At 39.8% G+C, this 26950-nt stretch overlaps 1 protein-coding gene across 3 annotated transcripts in view; it reads right to left on the reverse strand.

Moving 5' to 3' along the window:
- The window catches only part of LOC128684242 (serine/arginine repetitive matrix protein 2-like), a 399930-nt gene that overhangs the window by 128869 nt on the left and 244111 nt on the right, over window positions 1–26950 (reverse strand). For all 3 annotated transcript variants that reach the window (XM_070094039.1, XM_070094041.1, XM_070094032.1), the window contains one exon: window positions 20172–20222. The gene's annotated coding sequence lies outside the window, so the exon portion shown is untranslated. The remainder of the gene's footprint in view (window positions 1–20171; window positions 20223–26950) is intronic.

Raw genomic sequence — 26950 nt, forward strand, 5'->3', positions numbered from 1 at the left:
TAACCCACATAATACACACTAACCCACATAATACACACTAACCCACATAATACACACTAACCCACATAATACACACTAACCCACATAATACACACTAACCCACAAATACACACTAACCCACATAATACACACTAACCCACATAATACACACTAACCCACATAATACACACTAACCCACATAATACACACTAATCCACATAATACACACTAACCCACATAATACACACTAACCCACATTACACACACTAACCCACAAAATACACACTAACCCACATCATACACAATAACCCACATAATACACACTAACCCACATAATACAGAGTAACCCACATAATATACACTAACCCACATAATACACACTAACCCACATAATACACACTAACCCACATAATACACAGTAACCCACATAATACACACTAACTCACATAATACACAGTAACCCACATAATACACACTAACCCACATAACACACACTAAAACATAATACACAGTAACCCACATAATGCACACTAACCCACATAATACACACTAATCCACATAATACACACTAACCCACATGATACACACTCACATAATACACAGTAACCCACATAATACACACTAAAACATAATACACAATAACCCACATAATGCACACTAACCCACATAATACACACTAATCCACATAATACACACTAACCCTCATAATACACACTAACCCACATAATACACACTAACCCACATAATACACACTCACATAATACACAGTAACCCACATAACACACACTAAAACATAATACACAATAACCCACATAATACACACTAACCAACATAATACACACTAACCAACATAATACACACTAACCAACATAATACACACTAACCAACATAATACACACTAACCAACATAATACACAATAACGCCCATAATACACACTAACCCATATAATACACACTAACCCACATAATACACACTAACCCACATAATACACACTAACCCACATAATACACACTAACCCACATAATACTCACTAACCCAGATAATGCACACTAACCCACATAATACACACTAACCCACATAATGCACACTAACCCACATAATACACACTAACCCACATAATACACACTAACCCACATAATACACAGTAAACCACATAATACACACTAACCCACATAATACATACTAACCCACATAATACACACTAACCCACATAATACACACTAACCAACATAATACACACTAACCCACATAATACACACTAACCAACATAATACACACTAACCAACATAATACACAATAACACCCATAATACAAACTAATCCACATAATACACACTAACCCACATAATACACACTAACCCACATAATACACACTAACCCACATAAAACACACTAACCCACATCACACACACTAACCCACATTACACACACTAACCCACATAATACACACTAACCCACATAAAGCACGCTAAACCACATAATACACACTAACCCTCATAATACACACTAACCCACATAATACGCACTAACCCACATAATACACACTAACCAACATAATACACAGTAACCAACATAATACACACTAACCCACATAATACACACCAATCCACATAATACGCACTAACCCACATAATACACAGTTATCCACATAATACACACTAACCCACATAATGCACACTAACCCACATAATGCACACTAACCCACATAATACACACTAACCCACATAATACACACTAACCCACATAATACACACTAACCCACATAATACACACTAACCCACATAATACACACTAACCCATATAATACACACTAACCCATATAATACACACTAACCCACATAATACACACTAACCCACATAATACACACTAACCACCATAATACACACTAACCCACATAATACACACTAACCCACATAATACACACTAACCCACATAATACACACTAACCAACATAATACACACTAACCAACATAATGCACACTAGCCCACATAATACACACTAACCAACATAATACACACTAACCAACATATTACACACTAACCAACATAATACACAATAACACCCATAATACACACTAACCCACATAATACACACTAACCAACATAATACACACTAACCAACATATTACACACTAACCAACATAATACACACTAACCCACATAATACACACTAACCAACATAATACACACTAACCAACATATTACACACTAACCAACATAATACACAATAACACCCATAATACACACTAACCCACATAATACACACTAACCCACATAATACACACTAACCCACATAATGCACACTAACCCACATAATGCACACTATTCCACATAATACACACTAACCCTCATAATACACACTAACCCACATAATGCACACTAACCCACATAATGCACACTAACCCACATAATGCACACTAACCCACATAATGCACACTAACCCTCATTATACACACTAACCCACATATTGCACACTAACCCACATAAAGCACACTAACCCACATAATACACACTAACCCACATAATGCACACTAACCCTCATAATACACACTAACCCACATAATGCACACTAACCCACATAATACACACTAACCCACATAATGCACACTAACCCACATAATGCACACTAACCCACATAATGCACACTAACCCACATAATACACACTAACCCACATAATGCACACTAACCCCTCAATAATACACTCAACCCACATAATGCACACAACTAACCCACATAATACACACTCAACCCACATAATGCACACTAACCCACATAATGCACACACTAACCCACATAATATACACTCAACCCACATAATGCACACACTAACCCTCATAATACACACTAACCCACATAATGCCACACTCAACCCACATAATACATAACTTAACCTAACCCACATAATGCACACTAACCCACATAATGCACAACTAACCCCTCATAATACACACTAACCCACATAATACACACTAACCCACATAATACACTAACCCACATAATATACAGTAATCCACATAATACACACTAACCCACATAATACACACTAACCCACATAATATACAGTAATCCACATAATACACACTAACCCACATAATACACACTAACCCATATAATGCACACTAACCCACATAATACACACTAACCCACATAATACACACTAACCCACATAATACACACTAACCCACATAATACACACTAACAAACATAATACACACTAACCCACATAATACACAGTAACCCACATAATACACACTAACCCACATAATACACACCAACCCACTTAATACAAACTAACCCACATAATACACACTAACCCACATAATACACACTAATGCACATAATACACACTAACCCACATAATACACACTAACCCACATAATACACACTAACCAATATAATGCACAATAACACCCATAATACACACTAACCCACATAATACACAGTAACCCACATAATACACACTAACCAACATAATACACAATAACCCACATAATACACACTAACCCACATAATACACGCTAACCCAAATAATACACACTAACCCACATAATACGCAGTAATCCACATAATACGCACTAACCCACATAATGCACACTAACCCACATAATACACACTAACCCACATAATACACACTAACCCACATAATACACACTAACCCACATAATACTCACTAACCCACATAATACACACTAACCCACATAATACACACTAACCCACATAATACACACTAACCCACATAATACACACTAACAGGCATAATGCACACTAACCCACATAATACATACTAACCCACATAATACACACTAACCCACATAATATACAGTAATCCACATAATACACACTAACCCACATAATACACACTAACACACATAATACACACTAACCCACATAATGCACACTAACCCACATAATACAAACTAACCCACATAATACACACTAACCCACATAATACACACTAACCCACATAATACACACTAACCCACATAATACACACTAACCCACATAATACACACTAACCCACATAATACACACTAACCAACATAATACACAATAACACCCATAATACACACTAACCCACATAATACACACTAACCCACATAATACACACTAACCAACATAATACACAATAACCCACATAATGCACACTAACCCACATAATACACGCTAACCCAAATAATACACACTAACCCACAAAATACGCAGTAATCCACATAATACGCACTAACCCACATAATACACACTAACCCACATAATACACACTAACCCACATAATACACACTAACCCACATAATACACACTAACCCACATAATACACACTAACCCACATAATACACACTAACCCACAAAATACACACTAACCCACATAATACACACTAACCCACATAATACACACTAACCCACATAATACACACTAACCCACATAATGCACACTAACCCACATAATACACACTAACCCACATAATACACACTAACCCACATAATGCACACTAACCCACATAATACACACTAACCCACATAATACACACTAACCCACATAATACACACTAACCCACTTAATGCACACTAACCCACATAATACACACTAACCCACATAATACACACTAACCCACATAATACACACTAACCCACATAATGCAGACTAACCCACATAATACCCACTAGCCCACATAATTCACACTAACACGCATAATGCACAATAACCCACATAATACACATTAACCCACATAATATACACTAACCCACATAATACACACTAACCCACATAATACACACTGACACGCATAATGCACAATAACTCACATAATACACACTAACCCACATAATGCACACTAACCACATAATACACACTAACCCACATAATACACACTAATCAACATAATACACACTAACCCACATAATACACACTAACGCACATAATACACACTAACCCACATAATACACAGTAATCCACATAATACACACTAACCCACATAATACACACTAACCAACATAATACACAGTAATCCATATAAAACACACTAACACACATAATACACAGTAATCCACATAATGCACACTAACCCACATAATACACACTAACCCACATAATACACAGTAATCCACATAATACACACTAACCCACATAATACACACTAACCCACATAATACACACTAACCCACATAATACACAGTAATCCACATAATACACACTAACACACATAATACACACTAACCCACATAATACACAGTAATCCACATAATACACACTAACACACATAATACACACTAACCCGCATAATACACAGTAATCCACATAATACACACTAACCCACATAATACACACTAACCCACGTAATACACACTAACCAAGATAATACACAATAACACCCATAATACACACTAACCCACATAATACACACTAACCCACATAATACAAACTAACCCACATAATACACACTAACCCACATAATACACACTAACCCACATAATACACACTAACCCACATAATACACACTAACCCACATAATACACAGTAATCCACATAATATACACTAACACACATAATACACACTAACCAACATAATACACACTAACCAACATAATACACAATAACCCACATAATACACGCTAACCCAAATAATACACACTAACCCACATAACACACAGTAATCCACATAATACGCACTAACCCACATAATACACAGTAATCCACATAATACACACTAACCCACATAATACACACTAACCAACATAATACACAATAACCCACATAATACACACTAACCCACATAATACACGCTAACCCAAATAATACACACTAACCCACATAACACACAATAACCCACATAATACACACTAACCCACATAATACACGCTAACCCAAATAATACACACTAACCCACATAACACACAGTAATCCACATAATAGGCACTAACCCACATAATGCACACTAACCCACATAATACACACTAACCCACATAATACACACTAACCCACATAATGCACACTAACCCACATAATACACACTAGCCCACATAATACACACTAACACGCATAATGCACACTAACTTACATAATACATACTAACCCACATAATACACACTAACCCACATAATACATACTAACCCACATAATGCACACTAACCCACATAATACAGACTAACCCACATAATACACACTAGCCCACATAATACACACTAACACGCATAATGCACAATAACCCACATAATACACATTAACCCACATAATACACACTAACCCACATAATACACACTAACCCACATAATACACACTAACCCACATAATACATACTAACCCACATAATACACACTAGCCCACATAATACACACTAACACGCATAATGCACAATAACCCACATAATACACATTAACCCACATAATACACACTAACCCACATAATGTACACTAACCCACATAATACACACTAACCCACATAATACATACTAACCCACATAATGCACACTATCCCACATAATACACACTAACCCACATAATACACACTAACCCACATAATACACACTAACCCTCATAATACACACTAGCCCACATAATACACACTAACCCACATAATACAAAGTAATCAACATAATACACACTAACCCACATAATACACACTAACCCACATAATACACACTAACCCACATAATACACACTAACCCACATAATACACACTGACACGCATAATGCACAACAACCCACATAATACACACTAACCCACATAATACACACTAACCCACATAATACACACTAACCCACATAATGGACACTAACCCACATAATACACACTAACCCACATAATACACACTGACACGCATAATGCACAACAACCCACATAATACACACTAACCCACATAATACACACTAACCCACATAATACACATTAACCCACATAATATACACTAACCCACATAATACACACTAACCCACATAATACACTCTGACACGCATAATGCACAATAACCCACATAATACACACTAACCCACATAATGCACACTAACCCACATAATACACACTAACCCACATAATACACACTAATCAACATAATACACACTAACCCACATAATACACACTAACCCACATAATACACAGTAATCCATATAATACACACTAACCCACATAATACACACTAACCCACATAATACACAGTAATCCATATAAAACACACTAACACACATAATACACAGTAATCCACATAATGCACACTAACCCACATAATACACACTAACCCACATAATACACAGTAATCCACATAATACACACTAACCCACATAATACACACTAACCCACATAATACACACTAACCCACATAATACACAGTAATCCACATAATACACACTAACACACATAATACACACTAACCCACATAATACACAGTAATCCACATAATACACACTAACACACATAATACACACTAACCCGCATAATACACAGTAATCCACATAATACACACTAACCCACATAATACACACTAACCCACGTAATACACTCTAACCAACATAATACACAATAACACCCATAATACACACTAACCCACATAATACACACTAACCCACATAATACAAACTAACCCACATAATACACACTAACCCACATAATACACACTAACCCACATAATACACACTAACCCACATAATACACACTAACCCACATAATACACAGTAATCCACATAATATACACTAACACACATAATACACACTAACCCACATAATACAAACTAACCCACATAATACACACTAACCCACATAATACACACTAACCCACATAATACACACTAACCCACATAATACACACTAACCCACATAATACACACTAACCCACATAATACACACTAACCAACATAATACACAATAACACCCATAATACACACTAACCCACATAATACACACTAACCCACATAATACACACTAACCAACATAATACACAATAACCCACATAATACACACTAACCCACATAATACACGCTAACCCAAATAATACACACTAACCCACAAAATACGCAGTAATCCACATAATACGCACTAACCCACATAATACACACTAACCCACATAATACACACTAACCCACATAATACACACTAACCCACATAATACACACTAACCCACATAATACACACTAACCCACATAATACACACTAACCCACAAAATACACACTAACCCACATAATACACACTAACCCACATAATACACACTTACCCACATAATACACACTAACCCACATAATGCACACTAACCCACATAATACACACTAACCCACATAATACACACTAACCCACATAATGCACACTAACCCACATAATACACACTAACCCACATAATACACACTAACCCACATAATACACACTAACCCACTTAATGCACACTAACCCACATAATACACACTAACCCACATAATACACACTAACCCACATAATACACACTAACCCACATAATGCAGACTAACCCACATAATACCCACTAGCCCACATAATTCACACTAACACGCATAATGCACAATAACCCACATAATACACATTAACCCACATAATATACACTAACCCACATAATACACACTAACCCACATAATACACACTGACACGCATAATGCACAATAACTCACATAATACACACTAACCCACATAATGCACACTAACCCACATAATACACACTAACCCACATAATACACACTAATCAACATAATACACACTAACCCACATAATACACACTAACGCACATAATACACACTAACCCACATAATACACAGTAATCCACATAATACACACTAACCCACATAATACACACTAACCAACATAATACACAGTAATCCATATAAAACACACTAACACACATAATACACAGTAATCCACATAATGCACACTAACCCACATAATACACACTAACCCACATAATACACAGTAATCCACATAATACACACTAACCCACATAATACACACTAACCCACATAATACACACTAACCCACATAATACACAGTAATCCACATAATACACACTAACACACATAATACACACTAACCCACATAATACACAGTAATCCACATAATACACACTAACACACATAATACACACTAACCCGCATAATACACAGTAATCCACATAATACACACTAACCCACATAATACACACTAACCCACGTAATACACACTAACCAACATAATACACAATAACACCCATAATACACACTAACCCACATAATACACACTAACCCACATAATACAAACTAACCCACATAATACACACTAACCCACATAATACACACTAACCCACATAATACACACTAACCCACATAATACACACTAACCCACATAATACACAGTAATCCACATAATATACACTAACACACATAATACACACTAACCAACATAATACACACTAACCAACATAATACACAATAACCCACATAATACACGCTAACCCAAATAATACACACTAACCCACATAACACACAGTAATCCACATAATACGCACTAACCCACATAATACACAGTAATCCACATAATACACACTAACCCACATAATACACACTAACCAACATAATACACAATAACCCACATAATACACACTAACCCACATAATACACGCTAACCCAAATAATACACACTAACCCACATAACACACAATAACCCACATAATACACACTAACCCACATAATACACGCTAACCCAAATAATACACACTAACCCACATAACACACAGTAATCCACATAATAGGCACTAACCCACATAATGCACACTAACCCACATAATACACACTAACCCACATAATACACACTAACCCACATAATGCACACTAACCCACATAATACACACTAGCCCACATAATACACACTAACACGCATAATGCACACTAACTTACATAATACATACTAACCCACATAATACACACTAACCCACATAATACATACTAACCCACATAATGCACACTAACCCACATAATACAGACTAACCCACATAATACACACTAGCCCACATAATACACACTAACACGCATAATGCACAATAACCCACATAATACACATTAACCCACATAATACACACTAACCCACATAATACACACTAACCCACATAATACACACTAACCCACATAATACATACTAACCCACATAATACACACTAGCCCACATAATACACACTAACACGCATAATGCACAATAACCCACATAATACACATTAACCCACATAATACACACTAACCCACATAATGTACACTAACCCACATAATACACACTAACCCACATAATACATACTAACCCACATAATGCACACTAACCCACATAATACACACTAACCCACATAATACACACTAACCCACATAATACACACTAACCCTCATAATACACACTAGCCCACATAATACACACTAACCCACATAATACAAAGTAATCAACATAATACACACTAACCCACATAATACACACTAACCCACATAATACACACTAACCCACATAATACACACTAACCCACATAATACACACTGACACGCATAATGCACAACAACCCACATAATACACACTAACCCACATAATACACACTAACCCACATAATACACACTAACCCACATAATGGACACTAACCCACATAATACACACTAACCCACATAATACACACTGACACGCATAATGCACAACAACCCACATAATACACACTAACCCACATAATACACACTAACCCACATAATACACATTAACCCACATAATATACACTAACCCACATAATACACACTAACCCACATAATACACTCTGACACGCATAATGCACAATAACCCACATAATACACACTAACCCACATAATGCACACTAACCCACATAATACACACTAACCCACATAATACACACTAATCAACATAATACACACTAACCCACATAATACACACTAACCCACATAATACACAGTAATCCATATAATACACACTAACCCACATAATACACACTAACCCACATAATACACAGTAATCCATATAAAACACACTAACACACATAATACACAGTAATCCACATAATGCACACTAACCCACATAATACACACTAACCCACATAATACACAGTAATCCACATAATACACACTAACCCACATAATACACACTAACCCACATAATACACACTAACCCACATAATACACAGTAATCCACATAATACACACTAACACACATAATACACACTAACCCACATAATACACAGTAATCCACATAATACACACTAACACACATAATACACACTAACCCGCATAATACACAGTAATCCACATAATACACACTAACCCACATAATACACACTAACCCACGTAATACACTCTAACCAACATAATACACAATAACACCCATAATACACACTAACCCACATAATACACACTAACCCACATAATACAAACTAACCCACATAATACACACTAACCCACATAATACACACTAACCCACATAATACACACTAACCCACATAATACACACTAACCCACATAATACACAGTAATCCACATAATATACACTAACACACATAATACACACTAACCAACATAATACACACTAACCAACATAATACACAATAACCCACATAATACACGCTAACCCAAATAATACACACTAACCCACATAACACACAGTAATCCACATAATACGCACTAACCCACATAATACTCAGTAATCCACATAATACACACTAACCCACATAATACACACTAACCAACATAATACACAATAACCCACATAATACACACTAACCCACATAATACACGCTAACCCAAATAATACACACTAACCCACATAACACACAGTAATCCACATAATACACACTAACCCACATAATACACACTAACCAACATAATACACAATATCCCACATAATACACACTAACCCACATAATACACGCTAACCCAAATAATACACACTAACCCACATAACACACAGTAATCCACACAATAGGCACTAACCCACATAATGCACACTAACCCACATAATACACACTAACCCACATAATACACACTAACACACATAATACACACTAAGCCACATAATACACACTAACCCATATAATACACACTAACCCACATAATACACACTAACCCACATAATACACACTAGCCCACATAATACACACTAACACGCATAATGCACACTAACTTACATAATACATACTAACCCACATAATACACACTAACCCACATAATACATACTAACCCACATAATGCACACTAACCCACGTAATACACACTAACCCACATAATACACACTAACCAACATAATACACACTAACCCACATAACACAGACTAACCCACATAATACACACTAGCCCACATAATACACACTAACACGCATAATGCACAATAACCCACATAATACACATTAACCCACATAATACACACTAACCCACATAATACACCCTAACCCACATAATACACACTAACCCACATAATACATACTAACCCACATAATGCACACTAACCCACATAATACACACTAACCCACATAATCCACACTAACCCACATAATACACACTAACCCACATAATACAGACTAACCCACATAATACACACTAGCCCACATAATACACACTAACCCACATAATACAAAGTAATCCACATAATACACACTAACCCACATAATACACACTAACCCACATAATACACACTAACCCACATAATACACACTAACCCACATAATACACACTAACCCACATAATAGACACTAACCCACATAATACACACTAACCCACATAATACACACTGACACGCATAATGCACAACAACCCACATAATACACACTAACCCACATAATACACACTAACCCACATAATACACACTAACCCACATAATGCACACTAACCCACATAATACACACTAACCCATATAATACACACTAACCCACAAACTCACATAATACACACTAACCCCACATAATACACACTAACCAACATAATACACACTAACCCACATAATACACACTAACCCACATAATACTCACTAACCAACATAATACACACTGACACACATAATACACACTAACCCACATAATACACACTGACACGCATAATGCACAACAACCCACATAATACACACTAACCCACATAATACACACTAACCCACATAATACACACTAACCCACATAATGCACACTAACCCACATAATACACACTAACCCACATAATACACACTAACCCACATAATACACACTAACCCACATAATACACATTAACCCACATAATACACACTAACCCACAAATGCACACTAACCCACATAATACACACTAACCCACATAATACACACTAACCCACATAATACACACTAACCCACATAATACACACTAACCCACATAATACACACTAACCCACATAATACACACTAACCCACATAATACACACTAACCCCACATAATACACACTAACCAACATAATACACACTAACCCACATAATACACACTAACCCACATAATACGCACTAACCAACATAATACACAGTAATCCACATAATACACACTGACACACATAATACACAGTAATCCACATAATACACACTAACCCACATAATACACACTAACCCACATAATACACACTAACCCACATAATACACAGTAATCCACATAGTACACACTAACCCACATAATACACACTAACCCACATAATACACAGTAATCCACATAATACACATTAACACACATAATACACACTAACCACATAATACACAGTAATCCACATAATACACACTAACACACATAATACACACTAACCCACATAATACACACTAACCCACATAATACACACTAACCCACATAATACACACTAACCCACATAATACACACTAACCCACATAATACACAGTAATCCATAATACACACTAACCCACATAATACACACTAACCTACATAATACACACTAACCCACATAATACACAGTAATCCACATAATACACACTAACTCACATAATACACACTAACCCACATAATACACAGTAATCCACATAATACACACTAACACACATAATACACACTAACCCACATAATACACACTAACCCACATAATACACACTAAGCAACATAATACACACTAACCAACAAAATACACACTAACCCACATAATACACACTAACCCACATAATACACACTAACCCTCATAATACACACTAACCCACATAATACACACTAACCCACATAATACACACTAGCCCACATAATACACAGTAATCCACATAATACACACTAACCAACAAAATACACACTAACCCACATAATACACACTAACCCACATAATACACACTAACCCACATAATACACACTAACCCACATAATACACACTAAGCAACATAATACACACTACCCAACAAAATACACACTAACCCACATAATACACACTAACCCTCATAATACACACTAACCCACATAATACACATTAACCCACATAATACACACTAACCCACATAATACACACTAACCCTCATAATACACACTAACCCACATAATACACACTAACCCACATAATACACACTAGCCCACATAATACACAGTAATCCACATAATACACATTAACCCACATAATACACACTAACCCACATAATACACACTAATCCACATAATACACACTAGCCCACATAATACACAGTAATCCACATAATACACATTAACCCTCATAATACACACTAACCCACATAATACACACTAACCCACATAATACACACTAACCCACATAATACACACTAACCCACATAATACACACTAAGCAACATAATACACACTAACCAACAAAATACACACTAACCCACATAATACACACTAACCCACATAATATACACTAGCCCACATAATACACAGTAATCCACATAATACACACTAACCCACATAATACACACTAACCCACATAATACACAGTAATCCACATAATACACACTAACCCACATAATACACACTAACCCACATAATACACAGTAATCCACATAATACACACTAACCCACATAATACACACTAACCCACATAATACACAGTAATCCACATAATACACACTAACCCACATAATACACACAAGCCCACATAATACACAGTAATCCACATAATACACACTAACCCACATAATACACACTAACCCACATAATACACAGTAATCCACATAATACACACTAACCAACAAAATACACACTAACCCACATAATACACACTAACCCACATAATACACACTAGCCCACATAATACACAGTAATCCACATAATACACACTAACCCACATAATACACACTAACCCACATAATACACAGTAATCCACATAATACACACTAACCCACATAATACACACTAACCCACATAATACACAGTAATCCACATAATACACACTAACCCACATAATACACACTAACCCACATAATACACAGTAATCCACATAATACACACTAACCCACATAATACACACTAGCCCACATAATACACAGTAATCCACATAATACACACTAACCCACATAATACACACTAACCCACATAATACACAGTAATCCACATAATACACACTAACCCACATAATACTCACTAACCCACATAATACACAGTAATCCACATAATACACACTAACCCACATAATACACACTAACCCACATAATACACACTAACCCACATAATACACAGTAATCCACATAATACACACTAACACACATAATACACAGTAATCCACATAATACACACTAACCCACATAATACACAGTAACCCACATAATACACACTAACCCACATAATACACACTAACCCACATAATACACACTAACCCACATAATACACACTAACCCACATAATACACAGTAATCCACATAATACACACTAACCCACATAATACACAGTAATCCACATAATACACACTAACCCACATAATACACACTAACCCACATAATACACACTAACCCACATAATACACACTAACTCACATAATACACACTAACCCACATAATACACACTAACCCACATAATACACAGTAATCCACATAATACACACTAACCCACATAATACACAGTAATCCACATAATACACACTAACCCACATAATACACACTAACCCACATAATACACACTAACCCACATAATACACACTAGCCCACATAATACACAGTAATCCACATAATACACACTAACCCACATAATACACACTAACCCACATAATACACAGTAATCCACATAATACACACTAACCCACATAATACACACTAACCCACATAATACACAGTAATCCACATAATACACACTAACCCACATAATACACACTAACCCACATAATACACACTAACCCACATAATACACAGTAATCCACATAATACACACTAACACACATAATACACACTAACACACATAATACACACTAACCCACATAATACACAGTAATCCACATAATACACACTAACCCACATAATACACACTAACCCACATAATACACACTAACCCACATAATACACAGTAATCCACATAATACACACTAACACACATAATACACAGTAATCCACATAATACACACTAACCCACATAATACACACTAACCCACATAATACACACTAACCCACATAATACACAGTAATCCACATAATACACACTAACACACATAATACACAGTAATCCACATAATACACACTAACCCACATAATACACACTAACCCACATAATACACAGTAATCCACATAATACACACTAACACACATAATACACACTAACCCACATAATACACAGTAATCCACATAATACACACTAACCCACATAATACACAGTAATCCACATAATACACACTAACACACATAATATACAGTAATCCACATAATACACACTAACACTCATAATACACACTAACCCACATAATACACAGTAATCCACATAATACACACTAACCCACATAATACACAGTAATCCACATAATACACACTAACACACATAATACACAGTAATCCACATAATACACACTAACACACATAATACACACTAACCCACATAATACACAGTAATCCACATAATACACACTAACCCACATAATACACAGTAATCCACATAATACACACTAACACACATAATACACACTAACCCACATAATACACAGTAATCCACATAATACACACTAACCCACATAATACACAGTAATCCACATAATACACACTAACCCACATAATACACACTAACCCACATAATACACAGTAATCCACATAATACACACTAACACACATAATACACAGTAATCCACATAATACACACTAACACACATAATACACAGTAATCCACATAATACACACTAACACACATAATACACAGTAATCCACATAATACACACTAACCCACATAATACACACTAACACACATAATACACAGTAATCCACATAATACACACTAACACACATAATGCACAATAACACACTAACACCACCCTAAATCGTCAAGTTGAACGACCCCCGTGGCCTGGCTTGCAAAGCTTTCGCTTCACACACGGAGGGTCCGTGTTCGATTCCCGGCGGGGTAGAAACATATAGGCACGGTTCCTTAAACCTGTTCTCCTGTTCACCTAACAGCAAATAGTACCTGGGTGTTAGTCGACTGGTGTGGGTGGCATCCTGGGGGACAAGATTGAGGACCACAATATAAATGGGACTGACAGTCCTCAATGACGCACTTACTTTCTTGAGTTATACTGAGTGGCTTACCCTCCGGGATTAAAAATCCGAACGAAATCTTATCTTACCTGGAGTATACCTGGAGATGGTTTCGGGGGTCAACGCCCCCGCGGCTCGGTCTGAAACCAGGCCTTATGGTGTATCAGGGTCTGATCAACCAGGCTGTTACTGCTAGCCGCACGCAAGCTGACGTATGAACCACATCCCGGTTGGTCAGGTACTGACTTTAGGTGCCTGCCCAGTGCCTTCTTGAAGACAGCCAGGGGTCTATCGGTAATACCCCTTATGTATGCTGGGAGCCAGTTGAACAGTCTTGGGTCCCGGACACTTATTGTGTTGTCTCAGTGTACTCGTGGCGCCCCTGCTTTTCATGTTGCATCTCCTGCCGAGTCTTTTGCTTTCACTGGGAGTGATTTTCGTGTGCAGGTTTGGTACCAATCCCTCCAGGACTTTCCAAGTGTATATTATCATGTATCTCTCTCGCCTGCGCTCGAGGGAATACAGATCAATGACCTTCATCCGTTCCCAGTAGTTTAGGTGCCTTATCGCACTTATGTGTGCCGTGGAAGTTCTTTGTACACTCTCCAGGTCTGCAATGTCGCCAGCCTTGAAGGGGGCCGTTAGTGTAGAGCAGTATTCCAGCCTAGTCAAGTTGAACGGCTACAATCAAGTCAGTAGGTCAGTCAGTCAAGTCACTCAGTAAATCAGTCAAGTCATTCAGCAAATCAGTAAGTCAAGTTGGTCAGTAAGCCAGTCAAGGAAATCAGGTCAGTCAGTAAGTCATCCAGTTTGCCTACTGACCCATGCGAAGCAGGTCCATGCCACCCTCCGGCTTAGACCAATGACCCACCTAGTCAGGTCACTTCCACTTAAGGAAGGAGCACGGCATCAGGCCTATTAGCACAAGCTAGTCAGGTCCAACTCACACCCACCCACACCCACTCATGTATTTATCCAACCTATTTTTAAAACTACACAACGTCTTAGCTTCTATAACTGTACTCGGGAGTTTGTTCCACTCATCCACAACTCTATTACCAAACCAGTGCTTTCCTATATCCTTCCTGAATCTGAATTTTTCAAACTTGAAACCATTGCTACGAGTCCTGGCTTGGCTGGATATTTTCAGCACGCTATTTACATCCCCTTTATTTATTCCTGTTTTCCATTTATACACCTCAATCATATCTCCCCTAATGTTGCCCCTGTTCACTGTCCCTGTCAATCATTGGCAAGATTCTTGAGACAATAATCTCACGGCATATGAGTTTTTCGATTACCATTCACTTTTTTGTGACTGTCAACATGGCGTCAGTAAATGTCACTCTGCTGCTGACCTTGCTCTGCTATTAAACCTTTCCACTAAGTGGCACCAGTCAATGGATGAATCAATGGTCAGCAGTGTAGCAGCACTGGACATTGCTTGTGCTTTCGACCGAAGATAGCACAAGATGATTATCGTAAAGATAGATTTCTAAGCGCAGTTCTCAAAGGGAGAGAGTCAACAAGACACTCTACTGATGCAAGTCTTCCACATGAAGTGTGTTTGGCCCATTGTTGTGGTATGTCTACTTTAATGACCTTCATTTTATCCCAGAATCCCAAGCATATGCAGACGACTGTACTCTGACATTTACGTACCCGAGAGATAAATTGCCAGGTGCTCTAAGTTACTTCAATTACCAGCTTACAGCTATAACATCCTGGGAAAAACGATGGAAGGACACAGTTACTCCTGAGAAAACAAAAATAATTGTGGTCTCTAGGCATGATGTTAAAAAGAGCAGTGGTAAGAATGATGGGAGAGTGTTGGTACGCGGGGACGAAGTTGATATCCTTGGGGTGAAATTTGACTCCAAACTGTCTATAAAGAACCACTTTGTAAATCTTACAAAGCGGCCAAGAAGATTACACCACTTAAAAGTATCTCGAATCTGCTCTACAGTAGACGTTATAAGATTCTCTACGAGGCACAGGTACGCTCATACCTTGAGTATGCTCCACTTTCTTGGACTGCTTGCCCTCCATCTCATCTGCGACTTTTTGACGGAACAGAGGTCAGAGCTCATCTCTCGCCTGGAACCAGTCTGTAAGGATCTGTTATTCCAGCACAGCCTTCACCACCGGAGGAATGTGGGTGACCTTATTGTTATATACATGACAAATATTTTCAAAGTATCACATTTGGCTCCACTTCGAGGACAGCGAGAAGTCAGCTTCTACACCACAAGACGGGCAGCAAACAAAAAGTACGCTCTGTACCCATCTCCAGAACATCACTTCATCTGAGACCATTTATTCCCAGGATGACTCGAGTCAGTTGATCAAATGAAATTGCTGACCCACAGATGACTCCAACTTCATCCTGTTCCCTGTCCGCGTATCTCTTAACAATAAAAAAAAATTTCAAATGAGCTGATGTAGATGACAGATCTTAATTTGTAAATAAAGTTAGGAACCTTAACCTAACCTTGTAAAACAGTGTAAAGAGAGAGAGAGAGAGAGAGAGAGAGAGAGAGAGAGAGAGAGAGAGAGAGAGAGAGAGAGAGAGAGAGAGAGAGAGAGAGAGAGAGTATAAAGTTAGCAACTTACCTGTAGTGAAGGTCTGCTCCACAAGGTCTCGGGCCACACACCTGCACACACCTGTAAATACCAAAACAATGGTTAATATTCACCTTCCAGCTCACAACTTGCCACAAAGTTTCGTTCTCGGCAGAACGAAATGTGGACAATATATTTCAGTCAGCTGAGTACGTCGCAGTTTTACAAGAGACAAGCATTATCACCTCCATGGGAGAGCGCTACACCCGTAGTGGTTATGTAGCCCTGGGAATAGCTGGTAATGAGGTATGATCCGAGGAAGACGAGAGTATATCAAATTACTTGGATCAAGAGCATCAATGCACCTCTCTTCATTGTCTCTTCCAAATATAATTAAAAATAATAATAATAATAATAATAATAATAATAATAATAATGAAATATAATAATACGTCATTCCAAAGTGCTGTATAGCCCCTAAGGGTTTATTGCTTCTCCATACATGAATTATATATAAAATAAGGATAGATGGGATGCAAGATTCTTCAAGATCCTTAAAAAACGATGCTACACGCGCATGCACAAACATACAGAGTAAAGGACCTTAGTGTACCACTAACAACAATCTTCAACACATCTGTTGAAACAGGGTGACTGTCTAAAGTATGGAAGACAGCAAATGTAGTAACAATCTTTAAAAAAGGAGACAGACACGAAGCATTAAATTACAGACCAGTGTCACTGACATGTATAGTATGCAAAGTTATGGAGAAGATTATCAGGAGAAGAGTGGTGGAGCACCTAGAAAGGAATGAACTTAACGACAGCCAGCATGGTTTCAGGGATGGGAAATCCTGCGTTACAAACCTACTGGAGTTCTAAGTCAGGGTGATGGCAGTAAGATAAGAGAGAGAGGTGGGTAGACTGCATTTTCTTGGACTGCAAGAAGGCGTTTGACACAGTTCCACACAAGAGATTAGGTCAAAAACTGGAGGACCAAGCAGGGATAACAGAGAAGGCACTACAGTGGATCAGGAAATACTTGTCAGGAAGACAGCAGCGAGTCATGGTACGTGGCGAGGTGTCAGAGTGGGCGTCTGTAACGAGCGGGGTCCCACAGGGGTCAGTCATAGGACTGGTGCTGTTTCTGGTATTTGTGAACGACATGACGGAAAGAAGATGACGTGAAGATGACGTGAAGTTGATGAGAAGAATCCAGTCGGACGAGGAGCAGGAAGAACTACAAAGGGATCTGGACAGGCAGTAGGCCAGGTCCAGTAACTGGCTCCTAGAGTTCAACCCCACCAAGTACAAAGTCATGAAGATTGAAGAAGGAAAAAGAATGTTATTGCTGTTCTTACTGCTGAACAGCGGTATAGTGCCGATGAAGGTAGCGTAGGTAGCAATGATACGGCAGTGGACTAGTTTGGCTTTAATTGGATAGGAGTGAGTACACAACGGGCAGTGTGAGGGAGTGACCGCAAGCCAGTCCGTGGAGGGGGAGCACTTGTGCCTATCAGGTCGGTCGGCCTAGGAGTGAGAGCGAATGGGCTGAGCCTCCCACTGACCTGGGTGAGCCTACAGAGGGCAGCACCTAAATGCCGCGAAATATGAACTAGTCAGAACAGACGGCTAGGCTGTCTGTTCTGACAGTACAGGCTGTCTACAAGAAGACCACAGACGGAGTACAGACGGAGTACTAGGGGGCCAGAGCCTACAAACCTCACTCGAGGAAAAGGATCTTGAGGTGAGTATAACACCGAGCACGTCTCCTGAGGCGTACATCAACCAAATAACTGCCGCAGCATACGGGCGCCTGGCAAACCTATGTACAACATTCCGACATCTTAATAAGGAGTCATTCAGGACCCTGTACACTGTGTAAGTTAGACTCATATTGGAGTATGCAGCGCCAGTTCGGAACCCTCACCTAGCCAAGCATGTAAGGAAACTAGAGAAAGTGCAAATGTTTGCAACCAGACTAGTCCGGAAGGTAAGGGGTATGTCCTAAGAGGAGAGGTTAGGGGAAACTGACCTGACGACACTGGAAGACAGGAGAGATAGGGGGATATGATAACGACATATAAAATACTGAGAGGATTCCACAAGGTGGACAGAGAGAGGATGTTCCAGAGATGGGACACAGCAACAAGGGGTCACAGTTGGAAGTTGAAGACTCAGATGAACCACAGTGATGTTAGGAAGTATTTCTTCAGTTACAGAGTTATCAGGAAGTGGAATAGTCTGGGAAGTGATGTAGTGGAGGCAGGATAAATACATAGCTTTAAGAAGAGGTATGATACAGCTCATGGAGCGGGAAGAGTGACAGAGTAGCGGAAAGTGAAGAGGCAGGGCCAGGAGCTGTGACTCGACCCCTGCAACCACAACTAGGTGAGTACACACACACACACACACACAGGTCTACAAAGAGACCTGGACAGGCTGGATGCGTAGTCCAGCAACTGGCTCCTAGAATTTAACCCCACCAAATGCAAAGTCATGAAGATCTGAGAAGGGCAAAGAAGACCGCAGACAGAGTATAGGCTAGGAGGTCAAATCATACAAACATCACTCAAGAAGATCTAGGAGTGAGTATAATACAGAGTACGTCGCCAGAATCACACATTAACCAGATAACTGCTGCGGCATATGGGCGCTTGGCAAACCTTAGAATAGCGTTCCGGTACCTCAGTAAGGAATCATTCAAGACTTTATACACTGTGTACGTCAGGCCCATACTGGAGTATGCAGCACCAGTTTGGAACCCACACCTGGTCAAACACGTCAAGAAATTAGAGAAAGTACAAAGGTTTGCAACAAGGCTAGTTCAAGAGCTAAGGGGAATGTCCTACGAAGAAAGGTTAAGGGAAATCGGTCTGACAACAATGGAGGACAGGCGGGTCAGGGCAGACATGATAACGACATACAAAATACTGCGTGGAATAGACAAGGTGGACAGAGACAGGATGTTCCAGAGATGGGACACAGAAACAAGGGGTCACAATTGGAAGCTGAAGACTCAGATGAGTCAAAAGGATGTTAGGAAGTATTTCTTCAGCTACAGAGTTGTTAGGAAGTGGAATAGTCTGGCAAGCAATGTAGTGGAGGCGAGGTATGATAAAGTTCATTGAGCAGGGAGAGGGAGGACCTAGTAGCGGTCAGTGAAGAGGCGGGGCCAGGAGCTGAGTATCGACCCCAGCAACCACAATTAAGTGAGTACAATTAGGTGAGTATACACACACTGATTCATGTATTCAGTGAGGCGCCTTCAGGTCATAATCTAAGGAACCAGAATCGAGCATAGGACGTGTAAAAACGTTGAGCACATTCCTTCACACCTGCTACCTTGTAGTAAATAGGTACCTGGATGTTAGTCAACTGCTGTGAGTGGCGTCATTGGCAGGGTGAAGTGCACAGGTAAGTACCCTTACACCTGCTGCCCTTGTTCACCTACCAGCAAAAAGATACCTGGGTGTTAGTCGATGCCAGACCAGGGGCATGCAGGTCCGATGTTCCAGGTCACTGCAAATGTCCCAGGTCACTGCAGATGTCCCAGGTTGCTGCAGATGTCCCAAGTCACTGCAGATGTCCCAGGTTACTGCAGATGTTCCAGGTTACTGCAGATGTCCCAGGTCACTGCAGATGTCCCAGGTTACTGCAGATGTCCCAGGTCACTGCAGATGTCCCAGGTTACTGCAAATGTCCCAAGTCACTGCAGATGTCCCAGGTTACTGCAGATGTTCCAGGTTACTGCAGATGTCCCAGGTCACTGCAGATGTCCCAGGTTACTGCAGATGTCCCAGGTCACTGCAGATGTCCCAGGTCACTGAAGATGTCCCAGGTTACTGCAGACGTCTCAGGTCACTGCAGATGTCCCAGGTCACTGAAGATGTCCCAGGTTACTGCAGACGTCTCAGGTCACTGCAGATGTCCCAGGTCACTGCAGATGTCCCAGGTTACTGCAGATGTCCCAGGTTACTGCAGATGTCCCAGGTTACTGCAGATGTCTCAGGCTACTGCAGACGTCTCAGGTCACTGCAGAGGTCCCAGGTCACTGCAGATGTCCCAGGTCACTGCAGATGTCCCAGGTCACTGCAGATGTCCCAGGTTACTGCAGATGTCCCAGGTCACTGCAGATGTCCCAGGTTACTGCAGACATCTCAGGTCAATGCAGATGTCCCAGGCCACTGCAGATGTCCCAGGTCACTGCAGATGTCCCAGGTCACTGCAGATGTCCCAGGTCACTGCAGAGGTCCCAGGTCACTGCAGAGGTCCCAGGTCACTGCAGAGGTCCCAGGTCACTGCAGAGGTCTCAGGTCACCGCAGAGGTAACCAGGTTACTGCAGAGGTCCCAGGTCACTGCAGAGGTCCCAGGTCACTGCTCCCATCGTCACTCAACACAACATCGGGACTAAAGCCTCTCTCATTTTTTTTTCTTATTTGCCGGTACCCTCCTGGCCCGAGTCTTTTCCAAGTAGTGGTGACCCGGCCTTGGCTCCCTATCTGGGGAGTGTCTCGAGACTCGACTCGACTCGACTCAAGAAATCGTAATGACACGATTGCTAACGCGACGGGCTGGAGTTTTGAGACTCTATGACCGCGGGTTCAATCCCGGCCGGGGGTATGGTTTAGTGTCTCGAGACCTGAGTCTCCCATGGGAGGAGGTACAAGTACCCCCTCATGACTCACGAAATCGTAATGATTTCGTTTGGGACCAAGTGTCCCCAGGCCTAGCCACAGTCCCCGCCCTCACGGGGCTCGTAGGGAGAAGCTAGGCCTCTGGTCTGCCATCTGCCCCGCCCCAAAGGGGCTCGTGGGGATGGTAGTCTTATGAGCTGCAGATGGTAGCAAACTCAGGCCTTCTCCCTGTCCCTCTCTCATTCAACAATCTCTCTCATCCTCTCACTGCATTACAAACATCTTCACACAAATGGGAAACTGGTGAAGGCATCTTAAACAGTGAAAATCTGACGTACTTGCATATTTCTCTGTAATATCTTCTTGTAATTAATATTTTATGGATTTAAGACAAACCCAAGTAAGAAACTTGCTGCAACTCATTAGTGAGAAATCCACATAGTTACTAATGGGAGTTAAGAGAATGGGTTGCCTGTGCCCTCTAGGATATTTTAATAGCGTCAGGAACAACGTGAGGGAAGCGAATGTCTGACGGGATAGCAGGCTGGATAGGCCTACAAGAAAGGCGGGGAAAGAGAGAAGTTAGTTCCATCATGACTCACGAAGGCGTAATAACACGACTGCAGACAAACCACGGAACGGGTGGTGTTAGAACCCATGGCGGGCGAGTCGTAAAACCCCAGGCCAGTGCGTAAGGCACTCGGCCTCAGGTTCAAACTTCACCAGTTCCTTGGTATGTAAGTTCCACTTTACGCTGAGCCAGAATTTGATCAGTGATGTAAAACCTGTGACCTGTCCCAGGTCTCCTGTGTGAGACAGAAACGGCGTGTCCTGTTCTCTAGTCTATACACAAACAACCCACACATAGATTGGAACCTATGATGACTTACATAGTTAATGGTCCAAGACGGACCGAAACGTCGTCAAAAGTCTCATTCTTCTATGTACGGGTTATCTATGTATTGTTCCAGTCACTGTATTATGTCTTTGTATTCTATCTGCACTAGTGTGTAGCAGATCCGCTAGAGAGCAGCACAGGCACAACACAGCCACTAAGCTCAGAATACCAATGACATCCTGACTGCGCTTACATTGATCCTGTAAATGAGCTGAGGTACAACAACAGCTCACAGAATATAAATGAGCTGAAAAATAATAGTTCTCAGCGTGTGAGCTGAGACAGGTTATCAACTTGTAAAACGAGGTAGGATATCAGTTCAACCTTGTAAATGAGACAAAGACACGATAACCGCTCTAAACCTCTAAATGAACTGAAGTAGGATAACTGTCAGGATATCAGTGAGGTAAGGTAAGGTAACAGCTCTCAGGATATTAGTGAGGTAAGGTAAGGTAACAGCTCTCAGGATATTAGTGAGGTAAGGTAAGGTAACAGCTCTCAGGATATTAGTGAGGTAAGGTAAGGTAACAGCTCTCAGGATATTAGTGAGGTAAGGTAAGGTAACAGCTCTCAGGATATTAGTGAGGTAAGGTAAGGTAACAGCTCTCAGGATATTAGTGAGGTAAGGTAAGGTAACAGCTCTCAGGATATTAGTGAGGTAAGGTAAGGTAACAGCTTTCAGGATATTAGTGAGGTAAGGTAAGGTAACAGCTCTCAGGATATTAGTGAGGTAAGGTAAGATAACAGCTCTCAGGATATCAGTAAGGTAAGGTAACAGCTCTCAGGATATTAGTGAGGTAAGGTAAGATAACAGCTCTCAGGATATCAGTAAGGTAAGGTAACAGCTCTCAGGATATTAGTGAGGTAGGGTAACAGCTCTCAGGATATCAGTAAGGTAAGGTAGGATAGCAGCTTATAGCTATCACAATTAGGTGATGCAGGTTATCAACTCTTAGCCCGTAAATACAATGAGACAGGATGCCAGCTCTTAAACTGATATACATTTGATGGGCTTCGAGTTTTTCTTCCACTGCAGCCTGACCCTGGGTCAGGCTTGTCTAGTCAACCGGAGTAGAGGCCCACTAACCCACACATCCATCATTGCCTGGTTGATCCAGCACCTAATTCAGAACTGGGCAACCTCTTGATGACTTCCACACTTGTTCTGCAGTGTTCCTGATATTTTCTGATAAGATAGTACAACGTCAGAAGGCCACCAGCAGCAAGAGCCTGGTTGACCAGGTAAGCATCAGACGAGCCTGGCCCAAGGCCGGGTTCTGAGAGTAGAAAAACT

Source organism: Cherax quadricarinatus, chromosome 4 (genome assembly GCF_038502225.1).
Source record: "Cherax quadricarinatus isolate ZL_2023a chromosome 4, ASM3850222v1, whole genome shotgun sequence".
NCBI classification, from domain to species: Eukaryota; Metazoa; Arthropoda; class Malacostraca; order Decapoda; family Parastacidae; genus Cherax; species Cherax quadricarinatus.